Source organism: Wasmannia auropunctata, unplaced genomic scaffold (genome assembly GCF_000956235.1).
Source record: "Wasmannia auropunctata unplaced genomic scaffold, wasmannia.A_1.0 LD335986.1, whole genome shotgun sequence".
In the NCBI taxonomy this organism is placed as follows: Eukaryota; Metazoa; Arthropoda; class Insecta; order Hymenoptera; family Formicidae; genus Wasmannia; species Wasmannia auropunctata.
The window spans coordinates 537,001-557,312 of record NW_012026904.1 but is presented as its reverse complement, the minus strand read 5'-3'; the positions used below and the strand labels follow the sequence as shown (position 1 = coordinate 557,312).

Sequence of the window (20,312 nt, the reverse complement as noted above, 5' to 3'; positions counted from 1 at the left end):
AGTTTCTAATAGCATCGTCATTACATAAATGCTCCTTGTGCTTTCCGTAAACACAACGTTCGATGGTTCTCCGCGGTTTTGTTCAAAGCCGCATTTCTCGGGGAATAGAGATTTCTGTTAAAGCAGTCCAGCTACCCTGGCAGCTAGATGAAAGCAGCTCTCAGCTGACAGCGATGAGGTCGTATGAAATTATTCGGTTATTACATTCGAGACTCGAATACCTGTAATAACTTTGTCAGAGATTGTTTTGCGGGGACAAACGCCGTACGAATACAAATCTATCGGACGTAGACAATTGCGGAGATGAAAGGCTTATGGAAATGGCGGTCTACTGAGCGAATCAAAATATAGGTAGTCCATAGAAAGGCCGGATAAAGCAGCAGACACGACGTCGTCGCCGGGATAACGGCGGATTGTGCTCAACTATATATGGCTTTATCCTAACGAAGGAAACGCGCCTGATTTGTGAGAAGGAAATTTGCCGTCTAAATAGTAATCTCCCGGGAAATAAATATTCTCCCGTATCGAAAGTGGCGGTAGCGAAATTTTCCACACTGCGGATATGTTGTTAATGATAATAGTCCTCATTGATGTTGTTACCTGTTTCACATGCATCAAATACGACTCGTCGACATGTCACATGCAATTTCATCAAAATGGATTTTCCATTTAATATTCCAATTCGACGTACGTGTCAAACGCCACGCTCGCGCGCTGACCCGCTCGTGCAGCGAGTGTTTACGCGGATAAATGCCCCCGCGCGCGCCCAACACATCTCCTAGCGAGACGTTATACGCAAACCGCCGTAAAACGCAAGCGCGTTTCAAAATTAGATTTCCACGTGAGATGTATGCGCGCATCCTTCTCCCCCCCCCCCGTGCCGGCTGTACCTATTTCATCGCCCGAGGAATAATCCCGCAGTCGATCACGATCCAATCTCCGCGGAACCGTAGTGTCCGCAGCGCGCCATACGTATAATGCATGTCCCAAGAAGTATAGCCGTAATAAAATGGCCGTTTGAAAGCGACGCGAGAAATTTCCGCGGAATATGGATTTAATATACAGCCCGATGCTCGCGGGCTGAAATCTAATATCCCGGTGAAGGAGTCGATAGTTTCATCGGGATGAACCGGGCTGTGGATTCGCGTGGAACGAACGAAAAAGAACGGCGGGGAAAAGTAACGGCGGATGCGCGTGCATAAGGGAGAAGGGTAATTCCTATCGAAATTCCACGGGAGTTTTACGACCGCTCCGCTAACCGTTCGACGCTCGTGAATTTGCGAAATGCCGTGCCTAGTAAAATGCAGCCTCTTGGATGCTCCGTGCCGCCCGCGTCGCGCCGCGCCGCGCCACGCCGCTGCCGGGAGAATCGGAGCGCCGTAATATCCGCTGACGAAAGACATCATCGCGTCGAGGGAGGGAAGATAAATCGAGAGTTGTGCATCTGCAAGCGGATTAATGCCGCTTTCCGCGGCACCGTGTCGGTCTTCTTCGTGGGATTAAACGCACGATGTTTTCACGTGGCGCGGTGTGTACCGCACAGTCGCTATTGTAGCCGTCAAAACGTCAGAATTAAGTCGCTGGAAACACTTAGTGTCGATGTTGCTATTCAGTGTCGCTGTATACACTGAATGTCGGCGCCGAGATAAATCTTAAAATGTCACGCTAAGCGCGAACGATGAGAATCTCCGGATGAGACTGTTTGATACAACTCCGTTGTTTCTGTTGTCGCGAGATTGTTTAAGAGATCGTTAAGAGAATCAGAAATTTTATCCGTGGAATTTATCGTGCGATATTGTAAGAGTCATACGTATAGCGGAGGTCATGCGATTCTACGATAAAGAATGTCTCTTTGATGGAAGAATATATATCATACGTTTCAATGCCTCGTAAATAATTTATAGAAATCGAATAATATGTCGCCGTTGAATCCATCACAAAAACGTACTGCGAAGAAATGGCAGCGTGTGTAACAAAACATCGCGTGTGCGATTTCATTTAAATAAATGGTAATCAATTCAATATATATATGAGAGAAGCATTCCGGTGCAAAAAACTTTGCCCCGCGTCGTTTCATTAGGATCAAAGGTAAGAGTGAGTAATGAAGAAAATTACATTGCATTCTGTGAGATGTAAAGCGAATAATTTGGTTCTCATTATTTTCACGTTCCATTGGCCGTTTTTCCGCGAAAAGCGCTAAAAGTGCAAAATAGATACAATCGACAAGAAAATTGCTGTTAAAACAAAGAGATTAAAAGCCGAGGAATGCACAAAGGATCGCGTAGCCATTCCGGCGCTCCTTCGACTTTACTATTCTCCCCGGCGCGGCTTACGATCTCTTCAACCCGAATGGAAAACCAGCAGGAACGCTATTACAAACGCGGGCATCTTCTGAAATGGAAGATGGTTTCGCTGGATTCGTAAATAAAAGAATGGATGTGGAGCTCTCTCGCGGAATGCCCGTCGCCGTTAAGTAAAACCTCCAGGAAAACGGTGTACGACTCGTGCGCGCGCGGGTCGCCCGCGCCGCCGCGCCGCCGGGTAAAGACGCGAAAACCACCACCACCACCACCATCCACAGTGACAACTCGATTATTCCGTGGTTTTCACGACTTTCTTTCACGACCGCGAACTTTAGGTGGCGAAAGCAAGAGAAGGCCAGACGCACGACGCGCACCGGGAGACATTAGACACTGAAAGTCCCATTCGCCGTTCCGACAGACACGGGGAAATGCACGGTATACACGAACGGACATTCACGTAGTAAAATTTCTGTTACCGTTTAAATTGAAGAAAAGTTTTGAATGCAATGAGACGCGCGTAATACGCGACGTGCCTTTTAACAATTCGAAAAGCTACTTCGAGCTTAAAAGTACAAATGAGAATTGTGTAATGGAATCTTCAGTTACTGTCGCCGCGGACGAACGAATGGAAATGTGCCTCCGCATTTGTAAATCTAAATAATATAATATCACCATTATCACCAAATCTAAATAATATAATATTATCATTATGGAACATAATTGCCCTTAACAATCGTCAAATAACATTATTACGCTTATAAATAACCACTTTAGGATAGGCAGCCAATGCATTATGCTGTATCCATACAGTATTCTGTTTATATCGCGGCAACTGTATTAAGATTACGTGAATGCACAAGAACCACCCCGTATAGAAAGATTGTTGAACTGCCTCCAGTGACTGGCGAATGCCGACCATGGTTAATGAATCCCCCAGAGTTTCTCCTGGAAGATTAACGACGTAAGGAACACCAGCAGCTGGTGGGCGATGAAAAGGGGTTGGAAAATCTTTTAATGGTGTGTATCCGACTTGGGTAATGTCGTGCGCATGAGTCTTTTTTTTTCTAAAACAAAGAGAAATTTATAGAGATGCGTATGCTTGAGAATTTACTTCCCTCGCGATTCTTCCCACGCTTTAATAAGATCAAATCCTCATTCCCTCCGATATTTGTGCCGATATTTCAATTTTCATCTTTTTTACACCTCATTTCACATGCGTTAATGTATTTTCAATAATCGTCTTCGCCGTTCTTTTTTTTACGACTCTTTGCGAATGATTCGCCGTGCAGTTAAACATTAATATCGTGATTGCCATCGGTAATTACATTCGGGCTGAGTTCCAGCAATTTGATGGGTAAGCGCCAGACATAAAAGTAATGGAGCTATAATTAGTTAATTAGCGTAACGCAAATCATCCCGAATGAATATACTGGTCGGTCGATAAACAAATACAAGCCGATCCTGCATTAACGAAATCCATTCAATAAAGGTTAATGGAAACGATTCGCAAGAAATGTAATTATGGAGAGAGTTTCCAACGCATCCGTCGATATGTATCGAGATTATTCATACGGTTAAACCGCATGATCAAACCGAGGGCCTTCGGGCCGGAATAATTACAAGATACAATGAAATTGAATCATGTTGCAACATAGAGATATTTTCTATAATAGGGCGATAACAGGGAATATATTATTCCGTCAATGTTGAAAGAAAATAATATCTTTTGTAAAATATTATGCTAAAATTATCCTTTGACGCGCGTACAATTTTAACATACATTTTCGATGAGAGATCCGCAGGTCGCTTTTGATGGCGCGCGCGATCTAAAATTAGAAAGCAACCGACCAACCTTGTCAGCATCCTTTTAACTGCGTACCAAGTTGCTAATAACTCGTACGTTACTCGATTACGCTTAACGCCGTTGACACACTTATGGGCTCGTCATCGTCGCAGTCGGGAGCAAGCGCGACGCGACAACAGCCCATGTGTCTCTCCCTCCGTCTAAACACCCGGTCGTACGTTATCTCGTGCCCGAAAGACACCCGGTACAACGGGCGATACAGCCTAGCGTGCCGCAGCACGCATATATAACATGCAGAATTTCACGAGCAATAAACAACTGCCACCGTAATCGTGGCAGTAATGTATGCCGGCGACGTCGGAATCGTTTTCGGCGCGAGGAGAGGAGCGACGGCTGGGCGCGGGCGGCGGCGCTGTCGTCCAAAGTCTCTCCTCCGACGTACCCGGCTCCGACATCCGCCTCCCGAGCGCGTATGAACTCACGCCGTCCACGTACGTGCTGTTCGCGCAGGTGTTTCACTTTACAAAACTGCCGTGCTTTCCGTCGCGAGAGCGAGCCCGTGTTTTGTGCCGTTTTTTTTTGTTTCGGCCAGAGAGGGAAAAAGAAACGGCCCGGGAACGCGACGGTTTCAGAGGCAGAAGAGAGGTGGCACAGGTGCCTGTGCTCAGACAGGCGGATACGTACCTGTCCAAATGTCTCCATGCGGAGCTCGTATTACAGTAACATATGAGGACGGGAATACTTATTCCCCCGTGCACACCGTCTAACTTCGCTCGTTATGAGACTTTTATTTCCGTTCCGCGGAAACTTGCTCCGGGGAAAGGAGGGGAAAAAAAAGAACGCGGTGTCGTGCCTCCGAAAGGTTTACAAAAGGGCATGCTTTTTCTCGTAACGTCGGAGATTTTTACAAGAGATTCCATTAAATTGTACTTTTACTCGTCATTATACGTTGCGTATACACACAATTGTGTGTGTTCTATGCGAATTTTAAGTATAATGATTTGAAAGGTAAATAAAACAACTAAATTTGAATAGCTTCTAAAAAGAAATTTAAATAATTTCTAATCGTTGCCACAAAGATAAATATCGGTAACACATAAAGATACGTTAATTTTCGCAGCAGTGTAATTCTCGTGCAAAAAGAGGTGTGTCACGAGATATTTAATGCCCTTATATAGCGCGATCGAGAACATTTCGGATAAATTTATTTGGAATTCTCACGAATGGCCGAGCACGTTACATCGAACGCGCGAAAACACGTACCGGTAGAAAATGCATAAAATAAATTTGTCAGGTATCACGCGCAGAGTGCCGTGCTGCTTTTTTCGTCCTGCACACGTAGAACATTAATCACATTATTCGCGTGGAAACTCGCGTGATAACGTCGTGCAACAGATCCAAAAGAGCCCGAATGTGTTAGTTTAATTTCAACTCAAACGGCACTTCGACGATCATTTGTCCCGGCGTAACTATTCATTTATAGCTGGCTGTCGACATTGCTAATTGGACCATGCCAATTTGGCGTATCCACTAAAATCCTAAAAAAAAGTGCTTTCAATAATACCGGCTCGGTTCAAACTGAAAATTCCAAACGGCCTCAAATTTGTTATGTTTCGTGTTGAAACTCACCAGATAGATATAGGAACGTTGGTAGATAGGTTAATTAAAACGCGAGAGAGACGTGAGTTAAATCATTATTAAAAAACATCAATGACGATCCCCGTACGGATGAACTAATTGCATTGGTTAGACTCGTTAAATTCCATCGCCGTGCAATAAATAAAGTCGGATGAAATTACATGCATGCCATAGTAATGAAATTTATTGCCACATGTATGAATAGTAGCCGAAGAAGCCCAGAAAATAATTTATCTGGTGTTAAACAATATCAATTGTAAACATCTGTAGATTTAATTTCACATACAAAATTAATCTAGCTCTAAGCTGCAGTTTTAGTAGCTTTAAATTCTTCTCAAGCAGATAAAATGGAAAAGTGAGAAAAGTAGAAAGTGAAAATAATTAAATAACACTTAGAAAAAGGAAAAACATTAAATTTAAAAAGTGGAGAAAAATAAAACTGTGTAAACATTAACGTTCTTTTCATGTGTTATTGGCAAATAAAAGCTTTTATCATATCATTGAAATGCAGTAAAGTAATACGCTAAGTAAATATCGCTGTGATTATAACTAACAAATAATTCTAATGGATTGCAATTACAGTGTTTAAGAATTATATTTAATAATTCTGTGTTGATACTTACAATTAATACTGAATTTTAAAAGTACATCAAATTACATTAATGCATTAATCGTTACTTTTCGTATAGCAAAAGTGTGCGCGTCGCCTTTGTCATTGACTCTCACTACTTTGCAGTTACATCACGCTAATACGATGCTTATAAGTGAAAGCAATTCGTAAAATATATTAAGCGCTACAACAAAAGAAAAATTTTTGTCTATTCAAATAAGATAATAGCGGCATTATAAAAAATAGTAAATAAAAAATCATTACAAGAAATTTATTATAAATTCATAATTTCTTAGATTGCTGAAATCGCTTTCTGAGATTGCTTTGAAATTGTTATAGTCCCTTTATATCAATAAATAATCTCAGGTATACAATAAATAATGTATGATAAATATATTTAATAAAACGCTATAATGGAACGTTACGTCAAGACTTTTTGCGATTATAGATTGAGCATTGCAGATATTTCATATTAAAGTACTTCCGGTAAGTCTCGATCGAATATAAATCTTCCGGAATATTTAAATCCCTTGCGTTAGTAATGGAATCTGACTTCCTTTATTGGAATAAGTATTAGTGTGCAATACGAATGTTCGTAAAATTCACATAACGTAGATACGATAAATTACGACATGGCATATTACGGTCAAAAAATGTCACCAGATGGTATAAAATAGTGTTGAAATATAATTTAAGCGATAGGTATGACAGCATTAAAACGCGAAATGTAAGATAAATATACCTAATAGAAAGATCGACGTTGTTTAATAATGCTCTGAATTAAAAATTTTAACTGTTAAAATAGCAAACTTTGGAACTTTTCTCTCAAACAGACGTAAGTCGCGAGCAGTAAGTACCACTCGAAGTTCATATTTAATTCAATTTAATCAAATATATACATGAAGAAACTTAAAGACGGAATCTTTTAAGTTCCGCGTTCGGCGCAGTTATTATGTGAAAAATTATATCTAGTGTTGAATTAAATATGCATTATCCCACTAGAATTATTGGCCAATTTTCACCTTAAATCCGATTATTTAAAGACAGTTATTAAACCAACGATGCATATCCTATACTGCCATCGCACAACGGTTAAATGCATCATTTTTAGAGCCTCGTTTTAAATCGCATTTTTAATCCGATCATAAATATTTTATTTTTACCCGCAGCTCCCGCGTATTCATCTATCGTTGGATAATGCAGGTACTTTATACATTTTAGTTTTTTATATGAAGTATGCATGTGAATATAAGCCGATTCATGTTATTAAATATAAATTTCAAAATTTGCTTTACATCTGACATTGGTATATTATATACTACGTTTCAGTCATAAATTTTATAAAAGACTGAAAATATATCATAAAAATGAATATAATGTTCATTTTATTCATTATTTTATTATAGAATTGCATAATGAAGAAATTAATTACAAACTTTATCAACGAAATGTGCATACAATTTTAATATGTCAATCTCGCAAATTGATTGTTGGTGCTTAGAATATTTATAGGCCAGAGAATAAAATCGTGCGAATAAATATAAAATTAATAAATAAAAAATACTTATAATATTTTTATAATGCTGAAAATCTCCTGTAATAAGAATGTTTGATAATTGTTATAGGATAACACGAATTTAGAAATCCATGAACGCTTACTTTTGAACACTCAAGAATACCAAGAATATAAAGAAGGAACTTGCTCAAGAGTGGATCGTATTTCAACGGAGGGCTTCCCCTCGTGATCTCGCGACAAGGTTTCCTAGCAGCTGCCGCGACACAATAAAGCCGCAACAAATAAATCTTCCTCGAGGAACACTTCCGAATTTGAATTTCCACGGTCGGGGGCTCAGAGTAAAATTATCCGCGTTTCCAGGAGTGAATTTGCTAACTTCGCTTCGTGGCGACACCGAACTTTCGGTGGCTCCGCTATTTCACCACGCAAAGTTTTGAATGTGACCGAAGAAGGGTACGGTTACCTAAATTTACGTAATCGTGACCTTTGAAGCATTTAAATTGCAAGAACTGTTTAATGTTCGGTGGGTTGTCGATTCGCCGCAATAACAGATAAAAATGTCGGCAAGAACCTCGACGGCTTACGAAGTTATCCGTTTATTATCCATTACGTACCATCCTTGTGTATTAAATCATCCTAGTTTCCGAACGAAGGAGAAAAAGAGAAAGTAAAAAGAAAATATTCATCATTTGAAAAGATACAGTTTTAATCGTAATTAATTTGCTCAGCTTAATCTCGTAATGTCTATTAAAACGATCAATAATCTCTCTGAAATATAAATCCGAAATGCAAATACACTCTCTCCTCCGGTGTGTCTGTCGTCGTCCGCGGCGTTATAAATTGCAAAGTTCGCGTTACAGCGACCCACGTACGCCCAGAGTGCGACCTCCTACGCGGGGTGGCGGTGTGAAAAATGACTGGACCCCGTATTAATCGCAGCTACTTTAACGTTACGTCCCGTACGTGCGCGAAGCTAAAGTTTGCCGCGCACCTGCGGTGGCACGGCCCGAGAACGTCGATGCCGATGGATTCGTTACACGGGAACTCGGTTTGCGGTCGTGTGTACACTTACGGAGAGCACGCGTAAACTCCGTCGTCTGTCAAAACTTCAGGAGGCTATTAAAACGAATTATATAGGGTGGATGGACCGGCTCGCGTGTGAAAGTAGTTAAGCCTTTGATGCGACATGTCCATACGGGAATTATGGCGAAAAGTTTCCTGCCCTCGTCAAATGTCACAGGATAAGCTCAATGATCGAATAGGCTAATGTGTAATACGATTATACGTGCTAAAGAGGGAGAAAGAGAACAGTTGCCATGTTCTAAAATAAAAACGTAAACAATATATAAAATCTAAAAAACTCTAAGAGTGATCTTTTGTATAGAAAACTATGATAGATATTACATGTAACTGCAAAAATTCGTGAGACGTTCATAAGAAAATCCTGAGAATAATATGCCACGAGGATGTAACACCGTTCCAACTTTTTTTTCGTACGTATCGAAATTCGAAACTAGAAAGTAACGAAAGAGTATTCGAATCAATTCTTTGCTCCTCGGGAGAAAGAGGACAGGAAGATAGGGACGATGAAGAGGGACGGGAGGGCAATATACGTGAAACGAGTTGTAAATCAATTGAACGCCTAACGAGCATGACCTACTTCGCGGACGGTTTTGAAACTGATCTTAAGCCCTTTTCGGGTTCATTGTGTCCTCGGGTGTAGGTAATCTTCCGTTTTATACTGCCCTCTGGGGATATAAACTGGATAAAAACTTTTAGTTCGGAATGTTATTTGCGTCAGAACATAATCGTAACTCCATAAAGTTCATTCCTCTCGTAGTGAAAATACTGTGCGTTGAAATAATAATTTTTTTACAATTTCAGTAGCAATGTAAGATCTCGAATTAAAATGGATGATTATTCTTTATATTACGGGGGAAAAAATGAAATAATTACGCAAGTATCATTTAACACGATCACAAAAACTGATTTATCATGAAAATTGTAAAGATTAATATATTATCTTCTAAATACTGTAAACTTTAAACTCAAATCAATCTAAAAAGATAAGAACTCAGTTATTCGCTTTTGATGAATCTCTTGTTTCAACTCCAGGTATAATTTCGATCATTTTATAATCGCCTTATCAAATAATAAAGAGACATTAAGCTCACAATATTAATCACATGAAAAATGTGCCTAATCCAGGGAAGAGTAATCTTTTAAATCTCAATGAGAAAAGTTACTACGTGCAATGTAATTTAATAGCGCTGCCACGCTGCCATTTCCTCTGCGCCTTCGCTCTTCAGCGATTATGTCGAGTATATCTCTATGGAACCTCTTTCCTCAACAACCATCCGATTTAGAAATGTTCGAACTCGGAAAACTAGATATGATCGAGAGAAATTCGTTTTACTTTTATTGAAATTGAAGATACCGCGAGTAAAGAGAAATTGCGCACACAATCGCAATGTCGAATTATTTCTTATCGAGTTGATTACATTTCACGAATTTGATTAAAAAAATTCTCGTCTCTTGTTGAAATGCTCACGCTACATAACGGACTTTAGGCCTCTTTTGTTATCGGTCCCTTTTTTACCAGCTGTTTCGTTTACACGAAACGTCACCTGTAGAATCCGGTGCCGGTGCCAGTTCACGTAGAAGAACCATTAGTTCCTCCTTTCCTTTCTCCCGTTTTCGGGCCGCGCTTCGCGTTTCTGCCTTCGTTGCTTTCTCATTTATTCTGAAAAATGCGATAAAGTAGGATTTGACCCGACATCGGATGGGAAGGAGCAAAGACCAAAAAAGATAAAGAACGGCGGCTACCAGCTTGGTTGCGGGGTAACGTAAAGGTTTGCGGGGAGATAAACGGGAGCCAGAGTGTAACGGAAGAAAAAATAGTCCTGGCAGTCGTAGCACAATGTCGTAAATAATACGCGAAAGTCTTGGCCACGCCAGGCAAAATCCATCCTCCCCCTGACGTCGCTTTTACTTCTCACTCTTGTTTCCCGCGGATTATAATGCTGTTATTTACGAGCTATGGAGTGCCTTTCAACTAAAGCTTTATATAGTGCAACGCTGAATTTTCAGCCGCCGAGGAGCCTGAATAACAGCGTGAGATTTATTCGCACGCAGCGGGTGCTGGTTCTTCTGCTAAATAAGTCTCAATCGTATTTTTAATTACAAGCGGGTCTTGCACGTAATTTACCTCGTGGAAGACGTATCTCGCATTTACAGCTACTCACGAAGGAAAAATAATAAAATAACTTACAAGCGTAATCTCGTCTCTCTTCGTTTCCCATCGATATCTCTTGAGAGTCTCGTTAACGGCCAATTTATTTTACCCGGCGATTTATTTTATCAAGTTTACATCTTTGAATTTTATTGCACCACTTTATAAAAGTAAGAATGTTGCAATTAAATACAAAAAAGATCTTTCCTCAAGATATTTAAATATTCCTGTTCACCTTTTATCAGATCGAGTATTTCAGATGCGTGCCTCCGAGCTAAATTCAATTCGGCAACACACATAGCATTTTCTCAGTCTGTTGTGTGCACGTAGCAAATGCAGCCGCATCAGTTCCGTCACGTCAGGAGAGATTAAGCGGCAAGCGCATCAACGTCCGAAAAGTATCGAAAATTTAAAGAACGTCGAGCGGTAGCTTCTATCGACAGCTCCCTCGGTTCTCAAGTCACGTTTCGAATCGCGGTGATCGTTTCACAGGGACGTGCCTTCGTCAGGACGGAGTTCCGTGTCGGTGAATCCGCACCCGGAGTGCCCCAGGCTCGCGAGTGCCAGCGGATTGCGTTTACAAAGCCCAACTTCATCCATCCTTTCCATACTCCCGGTAATAGTTTTTTTTTTTTTACATCGCGATCGTGGCGACGATCGAGGAGCTAGTTTCTATTCTGTGCCCGGAGGCGCTCGTTTACGCTTAAAAACCTAATTAAAATAACAATCGGCTACGGACAATGGTGTCGAAGCGCAGCCGTGTGTTACATGCACTTGCACGTACGTGCATGGATTTCGAGAGGAGGACAGTGCTTTCATATCGATCGAAAGGAAAAATTGACTAATACTCTCCCTATTGCAATGTTCATTCCTTGTTGTACTATTAGTCAATCAAGTTTTTTTTCAATTAAACTGATATTTAATTTAATTTAATATATTTAATTTATCTGCATATCTTTTTAATTATAAGATCGTAATTATTAATAAAAATTCTTGCTAAAGATGTTTGGTATAAAAAATACCACACGGAAAAAATTGCTGTGTATAATATTCTCTATGTTTGAAAAAGAAATGCATGTGAATTTAAGTTATATTGATGTTACATGGCATACATCTGTTAATTAAGGTATGCTCATCAGTACGGTTGTCATAACCGTAGTGCTTAGGATAAATAACATTCGGTTAGAATATCTTCATATATGTGGTTGCCTCAACCGAAGCATTATTGTTATCTCTCTAATATGGTCTGTACAACAAATAGTATAATTGAGAGATATATATGATATAATTGCAACATTGAGGCTGAGACTTCAGTTAACTTATATAAGTCACTTAAAAAGTATTTTAGTTCCTATAACCCTTTTAAATTGATGGATATCACAATTATCACAATTAAATTAATGGATATCATAATCAAAAATTATTATGTTGTGGCAACAGTAATTTTTTTCCGTGTGCACATTTATATACTATTACTTTATTTTATATAGACCATTACTCAGTCTACAAATGAAAGATGTAAACAATAACAAAATGATAAAATGAATATAAGATAATAGATGTAACAATAAAATGATTCGCGGTCTAGTCTAGCTGCTCTCTACTGCGATAACTTTCGCAATGATACCAAGTGACGTTCATAAATCCTGCACTTATAAGAATACAATCAACGCGGCGATCGTTCGATATCTAAAAACGCTCGCAAGGAAGAAATCCTAATAAATGAAAAACTGATCAACCTCATGGATTCAGACAATATCATAGGAATTCCGGCCAATTATACCGGTAATACGACAGGACGAAATTGCACGACAAACAAATTGTCGGCGACGAAATCGCCCGGCGAATAATTCTGAAGCGCAACGTTTCACTTCGAGCGCATCACGGAGAATTGCGGAAGCGTCGGAATGCGCGTCGCGGAAAATTAAATGTCAAATTAATGCGGACGATAAATTCGCCGGGCGAACGAGCGACGCGAGGACGTGCGGCAAGGCCAGCAAATTTACAGCGCATTACCTGAAATTTAATTCGACGACATATAAACGCGTGAAGTACGACCGATAAGACCGGAGTAAGAAGTGGCCAAGATTCCCTCCTAAAAACGGAGAATCGCCACGGAGATGGCAAAATCGGCCGCGTTTATTTTACGAATATTGAATTCTATAGCGTGGCTGAAACAGCTCGTATTACGCACACCGATAAATTCACTGACATTCTGTCAAGCATATTTTGCAGTATTTTCTGTTTTTTCTATCAAAGAGAGATCGAATATCAATTTAGATATCAGACAACAATCCCATATTTCAACCTCGCGTCGTTATCGGCGCGTAAAGTCGCGCTGCATTTTAATACGGTATCCGTATCTCTTGTCGTTGCAGAAAAGCGAAGCGATGAAAGCCAACCCGATCTTAGCGTCAACCTTCTCGAAGACGACTTTGTTATTCGAGACGTCTATCCATGATCCACCTTGACGACCAAAGATATGAGGAAGTAAATTTAGTAGCAAATCATAATGACAGGATCGTATTTTGGAATAATAATAAAAATAATAAATCAATTTTCCGATCAAAATAAAGATAAATTTCATTCCTCAAATTTTATTTATAAATTTAACATCAGGTTTCAAAATTTTTTTGAAACAAATAATTAATCAATTATTGACATTTTTTATTTAACAAAAAGTTAAATAATTTGTTATAATATAACAATTAAAACTTGTTTTTTGTCGATGTCAATGTCAACTAATTGTGTAGTGCATGTAATATTCTTGGCAAGAAAACAGGAAACAAAATTTTGGAACTATCACAATATGTGTTGCCAGTAATATTAATATATATATATATATATATATATATATATATAGTAATATAAATAAAAGTCATTTAGTAGAATAGATATTTAATATCCTTCCTTCTTCCTATAGAACCTAGAGTTCTGGGTTTCTATGCGAATTTCAATAATAGCGTACTAAAAATAAATTTTCTGATTATGCAAATCGACAGAACGGAATACTAAAGCCCGGTAGTGTTTTCAGATTAAACTTTTGTGTTGGAATAATGAAGCATTTAAACTCGAAATTCGAGTTTCTCATTTTCTAAATCCATGGCAAGCAAATTTATTAGAAGTTTATAATAATTGGTCGCTAATTTGTTACTCGGAAACAGTAAATTTACTTGTTATTACATTAATTTCAGATTCGTTCCACGATATATTTTATCCTCCCCCCCCTCCCATCGTAACGCAATAAAATAAGGTTGTATTTCAGAACGTGCATTGTTGCGCTGCATGTAAAGCAAGATGTTATCAAACGGCCAATATATCGCAAGGACGCATTTAATATTTTGGTACAATTTCGAGACTCTGGATGCAACTTATATATTTCGCCCGTATCGTTCACTTTTTGGGGAAACTATAACACATTCAACACTTATGCACCGATATTGCTGCGCAATGAAGATTTATACGCATCTTCAAATAAAGGCTGAATTGACAACTTATCTCCTTAAAGTGCCAAAACTTCCAAGAACTTCGAAGAAGCTCCTCGAGTATCCGCGAAACTTTCCTGAAATGTACATATAAAGTCACGGCAAACGGAACTCATACTTTGAACTCGTACTTTGAATCAAATGTATTTCACGTCGAAAGATCAAGATAATATTCAGCACACAACGATGCAATGGACGTGTGCAATTAACACGTTGCGTAATGCAAATCCAGATGAATTATATCGTGATTATTGTTGTGCTGCGCGAAGTACAGCGCATTTTAATTCTACGTGCAAGCACTCAGCAAATCGCTTCGTCGGTCGCACGTCCCCGAAACATGGTCGACTGAATTCAAAGCAGAGTTTCACCTCCGACGGCGCGGCATGTCGATCGATCCGGAAAATATTCGCTAAGAAATCGCTCTGGCCAACCGACCGTAACTGTTCGCGCGATGCCGGAAACTGCATAAACAAGGGGAGGCAGGGAATTATCGAGGGGAGAAAGTCATGGACGACTAAACAGAACCGGCGAGGAATAGCGAGGGAAACGGCGAAAAAGGGAAAGACGGCGGAGGAAATAGCGAGCGAGAAGCCAAGGCTGCACACCGGGCACAACTGTAGTCGCAGCCACGGTCGATGTGGTCGTTGCAGCCAGTCGACGAGCATTGTTGGGACATGTGGGTCAACCCGTGCTGCACTTCCTGTGACGACACACCGACATGACGACGAAGACAGAAAGAGAGAGAGAGAGAGAGAGAGAGAGAGAGAGAAAGAGGAAAAGAGGGAAAGATGAAGAGAGACAAAGTGAGGCAAACAGCTGTGAAAGCAGGATGCCATAATACAAATGGAAGGAAGACGAGATTCGAAGCTACAAGAGGACATTGTGTCAACACCTTAAGGTCTAAAAGGCGCGACCCATCGCCTTTAACGTTTCACCGGGAGCTAAATGACCAGTTTGAGGATTCTCGTTAAGGATAACGTCTTAACCCTCGTAATTGCGTAACTGCATGCAATTTGAACTGCTATTCCCGCTGGGAGTTCCGGCACGATGCATTGTGTAATGAAGAGGACTATGTAATCTTTAATTAAAGACCACACGAAAAAAAAATCGAGCATTATCAATGCAAGTTTATCAGTACAAGTACTAAGATTAATAAATTAACTTAACACGGGTGTGATTCGCAGTTTCTGATAAAGATTAACGGTGAAAAAGAGATATTACAAAAAAAAATACGTATATTAATGATATTTAAAAAAAATTGTAACGTATACGTTGTAATTGCCTATTCTGCTAATCAAATTTTCTTGTAATTGCAATAATCTTATTTCTTTCTCGACATATATATATATACACATATAGCTGCATCAATCGATTTTATGGGCTCTTCAGGTTTTACGTGTTCCCAGGGGAAGTTCGTGCCGTTAATGGCAAGTGATTGATAATTTGGTCCATTGGTGCCATTTGGGAATAGCAGAGGCGAAATACGACTGCGTCAACAGCATGCGTTGTTGAAGATCCAGATGCGTCGTTGAATCCGCCATTTCGAATTTCTGATTTTATATATATGTATGTATATGTGATACATATGTATGCGCGTTTGCGAATGAAAGGGACGCGTTACCCTTATCGTGGCCAGGTTGCTGTACAATTTGAAATTGTGCACTCTCAGCAGTGTCAAAATGTTTACACAAACTTGCATATCATCGTTGATACAGGTTGCATTAATTCGATAACGTGCTAGTTTGCGAGTATTACACGCTCCTAAATGTGAAGCACCCATCGATAAAATATTAATCTACAAAATGCGTTGGCGCGATGAATTCATTTTCACGTAGCGAGTAAGCATATTACGCCACGTATTAAATGTTACATTTTCCGGAAAAATTCGTTCTCCCCCAGTATGAATAATTTCTTTTTTTTTTTTGTAGAAGAAAATTTCATTCGCGGAAACAATATGAATACTAAGTGTAAGCTTTTGAGATAAGTCTTAGCAATGAAAGCACAAAATTTCCATTAAAAGTGCAATGCTCACTACAGGTTAAACTAAAGCTAAAAAAATGAACACGATCTAACGATGGTATCGTTGGAAGCGCACAGTCGGTCCTATTTATCTTCAAAACTTCGCTGCGTCTGTATTATCTCGTTGGCCGAAGCTGTGATACTTCGTTAAAGATGCACGAAAATTGTAATTTGCATCCGGTAGTCCGGTATACTTTTAACTAGGTTAATTTCTAGACAGTTTCGCACACTGCGAATCTACTTCTTTCCTTCAAGTTCTGTACATTAGGCTCTTTGTCGAACTTTTTAGCTTCCCCCCCCCCCGTTTCCTTAACGACGTCAAGAGTATATTCTAAAAGGAAATTTTAAATTTAAAATGCGACTCCGTTAATGAGACTGTAATTTCTAACGCGTATCGCGGAAATATACTACGAGGATACCGGGCAAAGAGTAACAAATTTCGTAGTAACTGACGCATATTTAAGGCTACTTGAAGATGTACGAGTCCAAGCGTAAGTTGACGCCGGTGGAATTTCAAATATAACTTCCAAAAGACGTGTACGTAAATGTAATTAAATTTACGATAAAAGGAGCCGAGCGAACAACCTTATAATATATGAGAAATCCATTGCTCAACGTATAGAACGTCAAAGTGAAAAGCGTTGTGAAAGACGTAAAAGATTTTCTTCACGAACGCGTGAGTAACGCCAAGAGTTATATTATTCCCGCGTCCAAGTTTGTTTCACTGCAACTACTGCAAAAGTCATATTTTACGGAACAGCGCTAGATTTAATAACACAGTTTAAAGGTTTTACGCGAAGGAAGCGCGTCATGTGCCCATCGAAAAATGCTCTCTCGCGGCTCTTAAAAACTCCACGGTGTACGTAATTCGTTCGAGATACGCGGCGACTTGAAACCACTTTAATGCCCTCTTTAAAGTTCTAGGTTGCGAGCGGAGATCCTTATAATAAATTATGGCCTCGTTACGTTCGTGAAATTAAAAATTGTGCGTACACTTACCTCTCAGCGAATTTCGACGGGAGTATCCGCGCCCGTTCCCACGAGTCTGTTCGTCACCACCTGTTACAAAAAAAGAAAGAAGATAGGAGAACGTAAGTTAACAGAGGAAGAGATAAAGGTAGTGTAGTGGCATGAAAAAAGGATCAGCCGTAAGGCAGACTTATCCGGGCGCGGCTTCGTTCACCGTGCCCGACTTTAATGTCTGATACGATATCGTCGACGTCTCGCATAAAAAAGCAGCTGTAATTTATCGAATTCTAAAATGTCCCCGGGCTCGAGAAAGAAAAGGCGTTCTTAAAATATAATTTTACATGAAAATATCTGCAGAAATTCAACTATCGAATACGCTTCTTTAATTCGCATTCATTAATCGCATAGTTCTTATTATTGTTGTACTGTCGCATAAAATAAATTCAAGAAATTTGTATAACAGCAACAGTGACAATAGAACGGTCATTTGTAATAATATACAACAAATCCGTGCCGTGAACAGAAATGAAGAAGCATGTGGGACAAAATTATTTTGACATCTGGATATATTTGTTTTACAGTGCGAACAAGACGTAGATTGGCGCGTATTTGCGTCACGTATAACGCGCCTGTAGTAATTTCTCTCGCATTCAACGAAAAATTAACCCCCGCTGCGTACGTGGCGGGTCAAGTTACCGGGGAACCGACGAAAGAAAATAAAAAAAAAAGGAAAAAAGTAAAACAAAACGGAAACCAACAGGCAGGAAGAAACTTACAATGGAGTTTTCCGGGGCGATCCGATTACATTATATTCGCACGAGCGGCAGCGATGTGTGAACGCGTATTCAACCGGCGTTTGCATGCGTAATACCCGCGTCGGATACGACTTAATTACACGGAGTGCCATAAACCCGCGTTGAATCATTGTCACAATCTTCTCGATTCGCGCCGGCCGGCGCCACGAGCAATGGTTTACCGGCCGTTTCTATCGCATGATTTACGCCCGAATGTACTTTGCATTCCATTTATGGGGAAAGGGTGCGTGCGGCTTGCGCAGGGGATAATCCCCAGGTCCGCGGCCTCACGGTAAGCCCCATACATTACGCCTTATTTACACGCGTGTGACAAGTTTCTCGCCCCCTCCCGCTCACCTCTCGTTTCGCCACCCCCTTTGCCCCTCGTGCCTCGATGCATTAGCGTCGCATGCGCGTGTGGAATTCGTCAGCACGGCTCGTTCTCTATTGCGTTGCGTCGTAATTAATATGCGTAACTATGACCGCGTTCCAGCGCTCGATAACGGCGCGCTCGACCCAGGGGGGCGTAATCGGCGATACTTTCTCACACGCGACAAAATCTCGCAAAGCTTCCTTAGATACCCCTTTAACGTTCTCGATAATGGCGTATCGCGTTAATTTATATAACGTACGGACAGGTATATATATATATATATATATATATTGCAACTTTCAAGTTGCGCTAAATTCCAGAGGCTGCGCAGAACCGGTAGTACACATGAAGAGGTAATAATTTATTTTTACGACGTACCGCAGCCGTGCGATAATTTTTTCTTTTTTTTTCGTTACATCGCGTATCATAGTTAGAGAGAAAATAAATAGGGACGAAATATGAACGAGTACGTAACTACCTTAATTGATGGTGGACATGCACGGCTTATATAATAAATTGTATTCTAATATGACTGTGAAATGCACCCGGAATTATAAAACTCGGATATGCGAGCTAATTGCTTAGTTAACAAAGTTGCACATTTTTACAGCACAAGGATTAAACCAAAGTTGTGACACACTATTAATTTCTCTAACTTTAGCGCCATAATATCGCGCGGCAACAGCGCGGCACGTTTGTAACGTTACATGGCTAAATAATGCTCAGCAATGTTGCAACGCACCGTGAAATAATGTAGCGGAGTATAACAAAGGCCTCTTTGTTTAAAACCGTCTTAATTCTCATTAAGCGGCGCGAATGCGGCCATTCACATTATTAGTGCTATTATTTGGAGGTTTACAAAGTTTTCCAGCCTTCATTAATACGTCAGTCAATTTGTACTAAAAAGAAATGCCATAGCTAAGGAAAGTTTGTTAAAAAGTAAGTCGAGAAAAACTTTTTTTTTTATCACTATTCTTTTTGTTATACACGAATACAATAATGCCTTCTCGATAAATGTAAGAGCGCGGATCTTCTCAACGTCTTTGTCGAACTTCAATTTTCTTACTCTGCAACTATCGCTTACCTTGACATTCCAGCCATTGTTATACTCGATACAACTCTTTTGAGAAATATTCTTTTTCAGAGAGAAAACTTAAATACTTTACTGTATACGTCAATTTAGCTTTAAATTTTCCTTATAAATTTAATTCTTGGTATCATTTCGCCAAGCAAAGTGCCATTTAAAAAATATGTAGTAAATATCAAATTAGAAATTATTAATGAAATAACAATATTGAGAAATAATTTTCATCATCAAGCCCAATCAATAAAGTAAATTGCGATGATATTTTAATATCCAATATTTCGTAAATTTTTATTTTAAATAGAAACTCAACATGGAATTCAATATTTAATGTTTCAAAGCATTTTGTGACGCATCCTTTTAATCAAGCCCGCGGCATTTCATGTCTCCGTGTTTTTCGACACGAGGTTTAGTTAAGGGCGGTTACTTTGCACCCTCACGCGGATTATTCGTCGGCGTAACCTTGATAGTAATTAGAACTTCCT

General features: G+C 39.8%; 1 protein-coding gene across 1 annotated transcript in view; it reads right to left on the bottom strand.

The window, feature by feature from the left end:
- LOC105454336 (uncoordinated protein 58) overlaps positions 1-20,312 on the bottom strand; it is a 211,738-nt gene that overhangs the window by 121,079 nt on the left and 70,347 nt on the right. The window contains exon 4 of the mRNA XM_011696899.1: positions 17,607-17,666. The gene's annotated coding sequence lies outside the window, so the exon portion shown is untranslated. The remainder of the gene's footprint in view (positions 1-17,606; positions 17,667-20,312) is intronic.